This window comes from Opisthorchis viverrini (assembly GCF_000715545.1).
Source record: "Opisthorchis viverrini unplaced genomic scaffold opera_v5_117, whole genome shotgun sequence".
In the NCBI taxonomy this organism is placed as follows: Eukaryota; Metazoa; Platyhelminthes; class Trematoda; order Opisthorchiida; family Opisthorchiidae; genus Opisthorchis; species Opisthorchis viverrini.
This window is the reverse complement of record NW_008751771.1, coordinates 645686-653860: the sequence shown is the minus strand read 5'-3', so window position 1 is coordinate 653860 and position 8175 is coordinate 645686.

Sequence of the window (8175 nt, the reverse complement as noted above, 5' to 3'; positions counted from 1 at the left end):
CTGCAAACTAATTTGGTTCTTTCGAGAGACTCACCTGGAACCCAGCTGAATCACATTGAGTCACCAAAGTCACAAAGAGTCACATTGAATGGTCTGAGAACAGTACAAACGAGAGATTCAGCTGGGTTCCAGGTGAGTCTCTCGAAAGAACCACATTAGTTTGCAGGTGAGTGTATATTCGCTGAATGTACCCCTGTTTGGTCCCAAAGCGAAGGTGACAGTGTAACAGTGGATACTATTGATTAGGCATGCGAGTAGTATGTGGTTTACTCGAAATCCGCATTGCACCTGTTGTAAAGTGAGATTTATTACGGAACTTGTGGAATTGCTTTGTAGCATTCGGATACATCTGAGTGATTGTCAATGAGTGCCCAGGAAATTTTAGGACGACGCATCCGAGAAGAAGACGGAAATCCAGTTTTTATAAACAAGATGCACATGAGAGTTCTGCTTCCCTGTGCAATAGCAACTGTTCGCTTGGCGTTCTCTAGTAAGTAACTCCACAACAAAGGCCTTCGTTCTTTCACGGGTATGCAATGTGCTCACACTGAGTCTCAAGTACGCCATCAACAAACTAGCGTATTTTCCACAGTCTGGTTTGAGATGAAGTGGCCTCATGTTCACCAGAGCCCAGGAAGTGTTGACGTGACTTAGTAGCCTCAAGTACATACTACCTACATGTTGTCAGTAGCAGGAACACAACGAAATTCCAGCAGTAGACCTCGCCCGGCAAACTGGTGCTTACAAGGGAAACTACTCACAAGGTTGCTGAAAATTCGTCGACAGCCCACGACCGGTTTCGCTCTTCCGTTTCGGGTTCATCAGGTAGGCGCAGTCCCCGAGTCTCCGTCAACCTTATGTTCTACTTGAACCCAAATTGCACTGTTTTCGAGAAATACACCCATTTGCAAATCAATTTCGTTTTCACGAGAGACTCAACTGAATCTCTCGTTTATGATATTCTACAACTAAATGTGCTACACATAGGCAGCCTCATGTTTCAGTTGGCACGATATTCGAGATATCGCATGGTATTTTCATAAAGGAAACTACTCACAAGGTTGCTGAAAACTCTTCGACAGTCCGCGACCGGTTTCGCCCTTCTTGGAGCTCATCATATAGGCGCAGTCCCGGAGTTTCTGTTCTACTTGAACTCACTAAGGTTTACAAGCTTTAAAATGGCCTTTCTTACTGGAAAAAGGCTGAGTCTTGATTGAGTGCACTCCTAGCCCTGAATCATTTGATTGACAAACTGAATTGAGTGTCTTATTCCTGGACTGCACTTTACAGCGCAAGAAGAAAATTTCCCTGCGTTTTTCAATCATTTTCAGTTATTGAGTGTGTAATAAATTGATAATTTCCAATTCACGTGGATTGCATCAGCAGATAGTGATCCAGGAATTTTTCGTTTGACTATGCCAACACACTAGCATCGACGTTGAGCATTTATCAACGTTTCGTTGTCGAAACCTCAGGCTATCTAACCGAAAGAAGCAAGCAGAACTGGAAAAAATATTATCGAATTTGCATTCTTCATCATCTACGGATTAACGATAATCCTTTCGTTGGTGATGAACTTTATTGGAATAGAGCTGGAGAGGCAGTCCGCGGCAGATAAGCCTACACAACGCTGAGTGTGTACGCACAGCACTCACGTAGGGGAAATGTTCCGCGTGTATAATTCGATCACCGTGTGCGTGTATGTGTGTGTATCCCAGCGCTTAAGAGTATCATGCATTAGTGGCCGATAGATATGATATATTGCTATTCCCACTCAAAATCGTCATAGACTAGTTTATGTTGGTGGGTAAAATCCTTGGTAATTTCTGATAATTTTGGAAGTATAAATAACACTAGAAACTCGGTTATCTAGTACTCAGCATAGCCCTGAATAGCGCTCACTCTCTTATATGACACAATGAGAAGACACAAACTGTGGGATGTTGAATGTTTGCTTGATGTTGACAGCGCTGTACTGAAAAGAGCTAGATGTAACACACTACTCATAAGGTTGCTGAAAAAATTTTGACAGCTCTCCACAGATTTCGCCTTTCTTGCGATCCATTAGGTAGGTGCAGTTCCCATGTTTTCATCAACCTTTCGTCCTTCATGGATACAAACTGCACAACCCTCGACTTGTACACTCATCTGCTTACCAGCCTGGTTTTCATGGACGAGTTACCTGGATGCTCGTCGAGGATGCTTCTCTTCAAACGATTGTGCTACTTCACACTGCCTCGGGTTTCGGTTGAGATTGCGATATCTCGAATACCATACCAAGTGAAGCATTAGGTGGTCTTCCGCAACAGTTTCAGTCGATGAAAGTCCTAAACGAAAGATTCAGCCAGGTTCCAGGTGAGTCTCCCGTTATCGACCTTTGGCTTTCGCAATTTGACAATTTAAAACGAAAAATCAATATTCAGCATTATCACCATATTGTGGTGCACATATTTTATGGGGGGCGTGCTTTGTATGCCCCCATTTTCAAGAAATCTTTGCTGCGGTCTGACATCTGGCCATTGCCAATAACTTTTCTACGGAAATCTGAAGATGGGTGCTCTTAGGGTTCCAGTACGTTGACGCCTCACAATCTATTCCGTTCCGGAAGACAGATCGCTTGCTTGGAAACCGTTTGAAACAGTAGAGCATTCCACAATATATCCATCCTGTCTTAAGACATAAGCACATAGGCTACTAGCAGTTACCGCCGCATAAGAGATTCACCTTCACTCAACTTTCAAACTGGACTATGAACAAAATGCCTATCCCGCAAAACCCAAAATTACAACCAAAAAAGGTTGCCCTGCGGGTTTCAAGCGTGTGCCACGCCACCTGACTGGGAAATCCTCACTGGCGGGTCAATCGGTCGTCTCATCCAGGACGGTTAGTGGGTTGTCGTTCGATGACTCGGGTGCACCAATCACATCGCTCAATTGTGAACACGTTCGCCTGTTCACATGATAATTCAGAGGCGTCCAACGTGTGTTGGTGGAGTAGTGGTTGCACGCTCGCCTCGCATGTCAGATGTCCGGGGTTCAAATCCCGGCACGGCCATTGGACATGCACTGCCGAGGAGCTCTAATGAGAGCAGAACTCGTGTCCAGTGCTTCCCTCTGGTGTGAACTCGCCGAAATAATTACGCCAGAACAGGAGCACGACCGTTCAGAGACTGCTGTGACTATGACCTTGATGTGTAGACAAAATCGATAAATTTAAAAAACGCAACAAAGCACACACTTTCCACACTTTATATTCAGTGTCCATGGTAAAAGGTTGTAGACCCGAATGGGCGCTTGACAGTGGAGAAAACTGGGTCCACATCGCCACGAAAAACAGTGTAGTGACAGTGTACAGTTTCTCAGGAAAAAGCAGACTTCTCAACTGTGATACCACTGAATAACCGGCGTGCTTGGACCAGCAGTGATCACCTGAGGATGCGTGCTCATTTTCCAATCTACCAAAAAAATTCGTTCTCCAAAATTTCTCCTATTGTGAATTTTCCATGTGATCAAGGAGGCCGACTTCTACTACTCTGTAGTACAAGGTTGTAAAGTGATCAGTCTTCTTTGGGACTTTGGTTGTCACTGCGATTATCTTCATTCAACATAGAAAACGTCACAACTTCAAGCAAAATGAGTATATCCCTAAAATTCTCCTTCATTTTCGAAAAATGTTCTCTGAATATCATCCTACCATTGTTAGATGTGATAAGTTAGGCTAGCCCAAACACACCAACATTGACATAACATGCTTCTTTTACTTAACACAGGGATTCTGTCAAAAAGAATTTATCACCGAGTTTAAAATATCTGGAATTTAGCTAAACTCTCGTTTCCGCGAATCCAACGAGTTGACGTTAAGCGGGCTGACTGAACCAGAACTTGCGAAAACACTCATGTTAGGACATTCTGGCAGACAGACTACTGACAACAAAAGATTCATGGATGAATATAAACTCTGGAAAAGGCAAAAATCAATAAAAATCAATAAAACATTGCGGCTTAAACTATTGGTAGTGTGAGGAGATTTCAGAATGTTCAACGACGATTTTGTCATCCATTTTAAGCTAATCTGCGCTAAGTAGCTGAGAATCACTGTAAAACTGTTTCGTCCGTTTTGAAAATCACAAACAATTGGCATCTCACGAAACTCCAGGGTGATTCAAACTCGCAACCTCCGTGCCAGTAGTTTAAATCGCCCGAGCGACTGATCAACAGTGTAATTAACTTGCACTTGGACAGGATACTAACAAGCATTGGTCCTTAAATCACGGATTACGCATCACGTGGTCACGTGTTCTTTGACTGTATGAGCTCGTGACCCGAGGAACCAGTCAACACATGACAGCCTGTCATTGACAGATGTTTAGGTGCGGGTGACTTTCACTGCGGGTCAGCCCCTGGTGTCCGAGTTCCCTCCAGATGGTCACGGATTCGAAGCCCTCTGATTTTCTCAAGTGCTCACCGCTGACGAGTCCCAATGAAGATGGAATAGCTGTACATTGCTCTTCGGTTTTCCAGCACAGGTTGGCTTCATTTGAATGGCGGAATGCTCATTGATATCTGAATTTCCCGTTCGCTGCACATAGTAAACAGACAATGCAGCCACTAAATCTACAGCTTGAGTAACAAAATTCCCCGTTTATGATTTGTTTTTTTTTCAGGAGGGATAAACGACAATAAAGTAGCCATTTTCACCAGTTCTCCCAGATGCAACAGTACCAGTCTTGTTGCAGTCTTATAGAAAACAAAAGTTATCTGTTCAACAGATGGTGAGGTTCAACGTTTACAAAATTTAGAAGATTTATAGGAGATCCCCTGAATCTCTGTGATATATCATATCCAGGCGACTGAATGTGCTGCGCCAGGCCACATCATGTTTCAGTCGCTACGATATTCCAGGTATCGTGATACATGTGCATATTTGTAATGCACTACTCAAAAGGTTGCTGAAAATTCTTCGACAGCCCACGACCGGCTTCGCCCTTCTTAGGTCTCATCAGGTAGGCGCAGTCCCCGAGTTTCTGTCAACCTTATGTTCTACTTGAACCCAAGCATCTTCCTCACAAAGACTAGTCATTCCGTCAATACTTGCTAACTTGTGTGTGTGTTGGTGAGGATGACTTCCGAAGCTTGGACTAAAAACACCGCTGAATGACCGCAAACAAGGATTGCCAGACTATGAAAATTCATCATTTTCTACCTCAAAAATATTGATGTCGGATGTGTCTTTGGATGCATTCGATCCCTATAACCTCCTAGTCCGATCAGGCTATGAAATTTGACGCAATCCACTGTTTATTCCATTCAGGAACCCCGACAGAGAAAGTGTATCTTGTAGCTGAAACATAGGATGCCTAAACCTGTTTGAACTGGTTATCGGAATGACCCAGATAATATCTCACGTCTGAATGTAACAAGGGGATTGATTGCGGCTAGTTACACATACAAACGATAAATCCCTCTAAATATGGACAAAATCCCACCCACATAGTAATCGGTATTGAATCTTTCGGTCTGTGCTATTTCTGTTCTGTATTTTAAATCTGCCGGATTTATCGCTGGGCGCTCATTCTCGCCGAGTATTCCTTGCAATTCTCCCGACGTTCCACACCCGTCAAGTTATAGTACGTATCGTTATACAGTTTGGTGGCAGAATTTACGGATCTGTTTGTGCTACTCTGGCGTTTCTCTTTTGATTTTCTCGGCCCTGTTCCTTCCTTTGAGACGACTCGACCAGTCTGAAACCAACGATATCCGTCTGCTCGTCTGTTGACCGAAGGTCATATGACTGTAACATTGATCATGTACTGCTAAATGATTCAATAATTGCTGAATCTACCTACCTTCAGATGTAGGGACGAGGCTTTGGCTCTTACTTGGCACTACTCGCGTGCTTATTCAGTAGTATGCGCCATCCCACTGTCACACCAAAAGCGTGAAACATCTCCTTCGAGTGGAATAACCCCAAGATCCATTCTGAATGATACTTCGTGTGTTGTATTGCCTGAAGGAGAGATCCAAAGTGGTACTCTACATTATTCCGCTCAATTTTCTTAAGTCAGATTAACATATCAGTAGTATTTTTGTTCGGTTACTTATGACTGATTACCAAATGGGGGGACTCAGCCTTAAGATATCTCTCTGGTAATGGCCAGACATAAGGTGATGGCTCACTACCTACCATATTGATTTCTGAACTTTCATCAGGAATTTCTTGAAAATCACGGATACAAGATGCGAGATAATGAAAGATAATCTTTCATTTTAACACCATTTCAATGTCTACCAAAAGGAAGCGCGAAGGTTTGGATGTTGCCAGGTTGCCAAAGCCTAGACAGGGGAAGTCAAGAGGCACAGGACGGGTTCGAACCACGGACCTTCCGGTCAGTAAATTCGCGCTCTAACCACTGAGCCATAACAGCTAAATGCAAGTTTGTGCATAGGAACATAGCATTGCTTGGATTTCTTACGAGTTCCAAGGTCGTCCTCAAACTATCATCCTTTTAATGGAATCTGCTTTAGTGGCTCTTTCAGCGTACAACCTAACCTCATTTGTGCCTCTTCGTGGATGCCTAACCACTAGGTTGAATGGGGCCGATCATATACGTCATTTTGCAATGCCCCGAGCGATTCTGCTGGAAGAAACAATAATTTCATCAATTCATTCAAACGTTTTCTGCTTTTTCCACTAGGATCCTGGAATTGCCATTTCATGAATATGGTAAGAACCTTGATAAGCATATCCATATTGCTGCGCCAGCGTTTTGGTGCTTGCTTATTATATTACTCGGAACCTCCAGAATAACCTTTGCGAATTGCGATACACCAGTTTATGAATACTGTCCTTCTGCACTCTGACGCCCTCGAAATTGACTGGCTTAAGCCATATCTTCGTAAAGATATGGCGGAACACTCCTCGGACTTACCTAACGAAAAACAGCCATGTGTGGGAACTACAACCAACATCAAAATATCAGTTGGATTAATTATAGACTACTTACAATATTCCAGTAGGCAAACGAGTAAATCAGTTTGATCACCCATGGTTGATTTTGGGCGTCTTTGTATTTCTCATGTCATCACATTGACACCAGCGTTTTGCATCAACATCAGCCGTCGCGTCGATGCAGCTTGAGATCAGTCACCTGTAGCTGAAAATTTTAAAACGGCGCTGAGAAAATACGGAATCTTCTGTCGACGTTTTTGAGCTCGCTAACTGAAGACTGTATCTCCGTTCGGACGGGGAAGGCCAGAGCAGCTTATGTCAAACTTGTGGCGCAGGTGGGAAATCAGGCTATCTGTGAAGGGTCGAGTTTTTAATGATGTAATGAGCCCCACATTGTTAAATGTCAGAAACCCGGTCGCTGCGAGCTAAGAGTGCATGACTATTAATCTCTTCGGAGCATCCACTGAGCCTGTTAGAAGCACTCCTCAAGTAGATCCAGCGATTTTAGGGGAAGCAGCAAGATCAGGGTAGATAAGCTAATTACATATCATAACTTGCGCTGGCCTGTTCACTTTCTTCATGTGTCATTTGGTCAACTTCCTCGGAGGGCCCTTTTCGCATAAGCGTATTGAGGGTAGAGAATCAATGGCTTTGCAGTGAAGTATGAAAAATCAGCAATGCTGGTCATTGTCGCCTCTTTGGATAGGGCTCTCGATATGAAACAAATTCACGGTTGGAGACACTGGTAGACACCACCCAGTCATACGTTCAGTGGAGGGCATATCTCCAAACCATTGCCTTCATTGCCTAGCCTTCCTTCTTGATTTCACCAGTGTCAAGCCCATTGTCTCTTATGGATTCATGCGTCAGTCAGCTGCCGTCTACAACCATCCCAGATCATTCTCAGACGAAAAACTATCTACTGTGGCCGCTGTACACCACCAACGCCGTTTCAGGGACAATGGTGATTCTTTTGATGCTTTTTTGCTGCGAAAATCTGCTGCTGTCTATCACTAGACACCTCTTTTCGAATCCTTTTGTCCGTCGGTCACACGTTCTCTGTCCATAGGTTTACCGAAAGGCAAGTGTATGTCAAAATTTTGACAGTGACCTTGACAGTCATAGTGAAGGTGATTTTATACCCACCCTAATTCTCTTGATGTTTACAAAATAGTGAATGCCATGCTATTTTCTGCAATAAAATGCAACAAAAATGTTTATACCTAC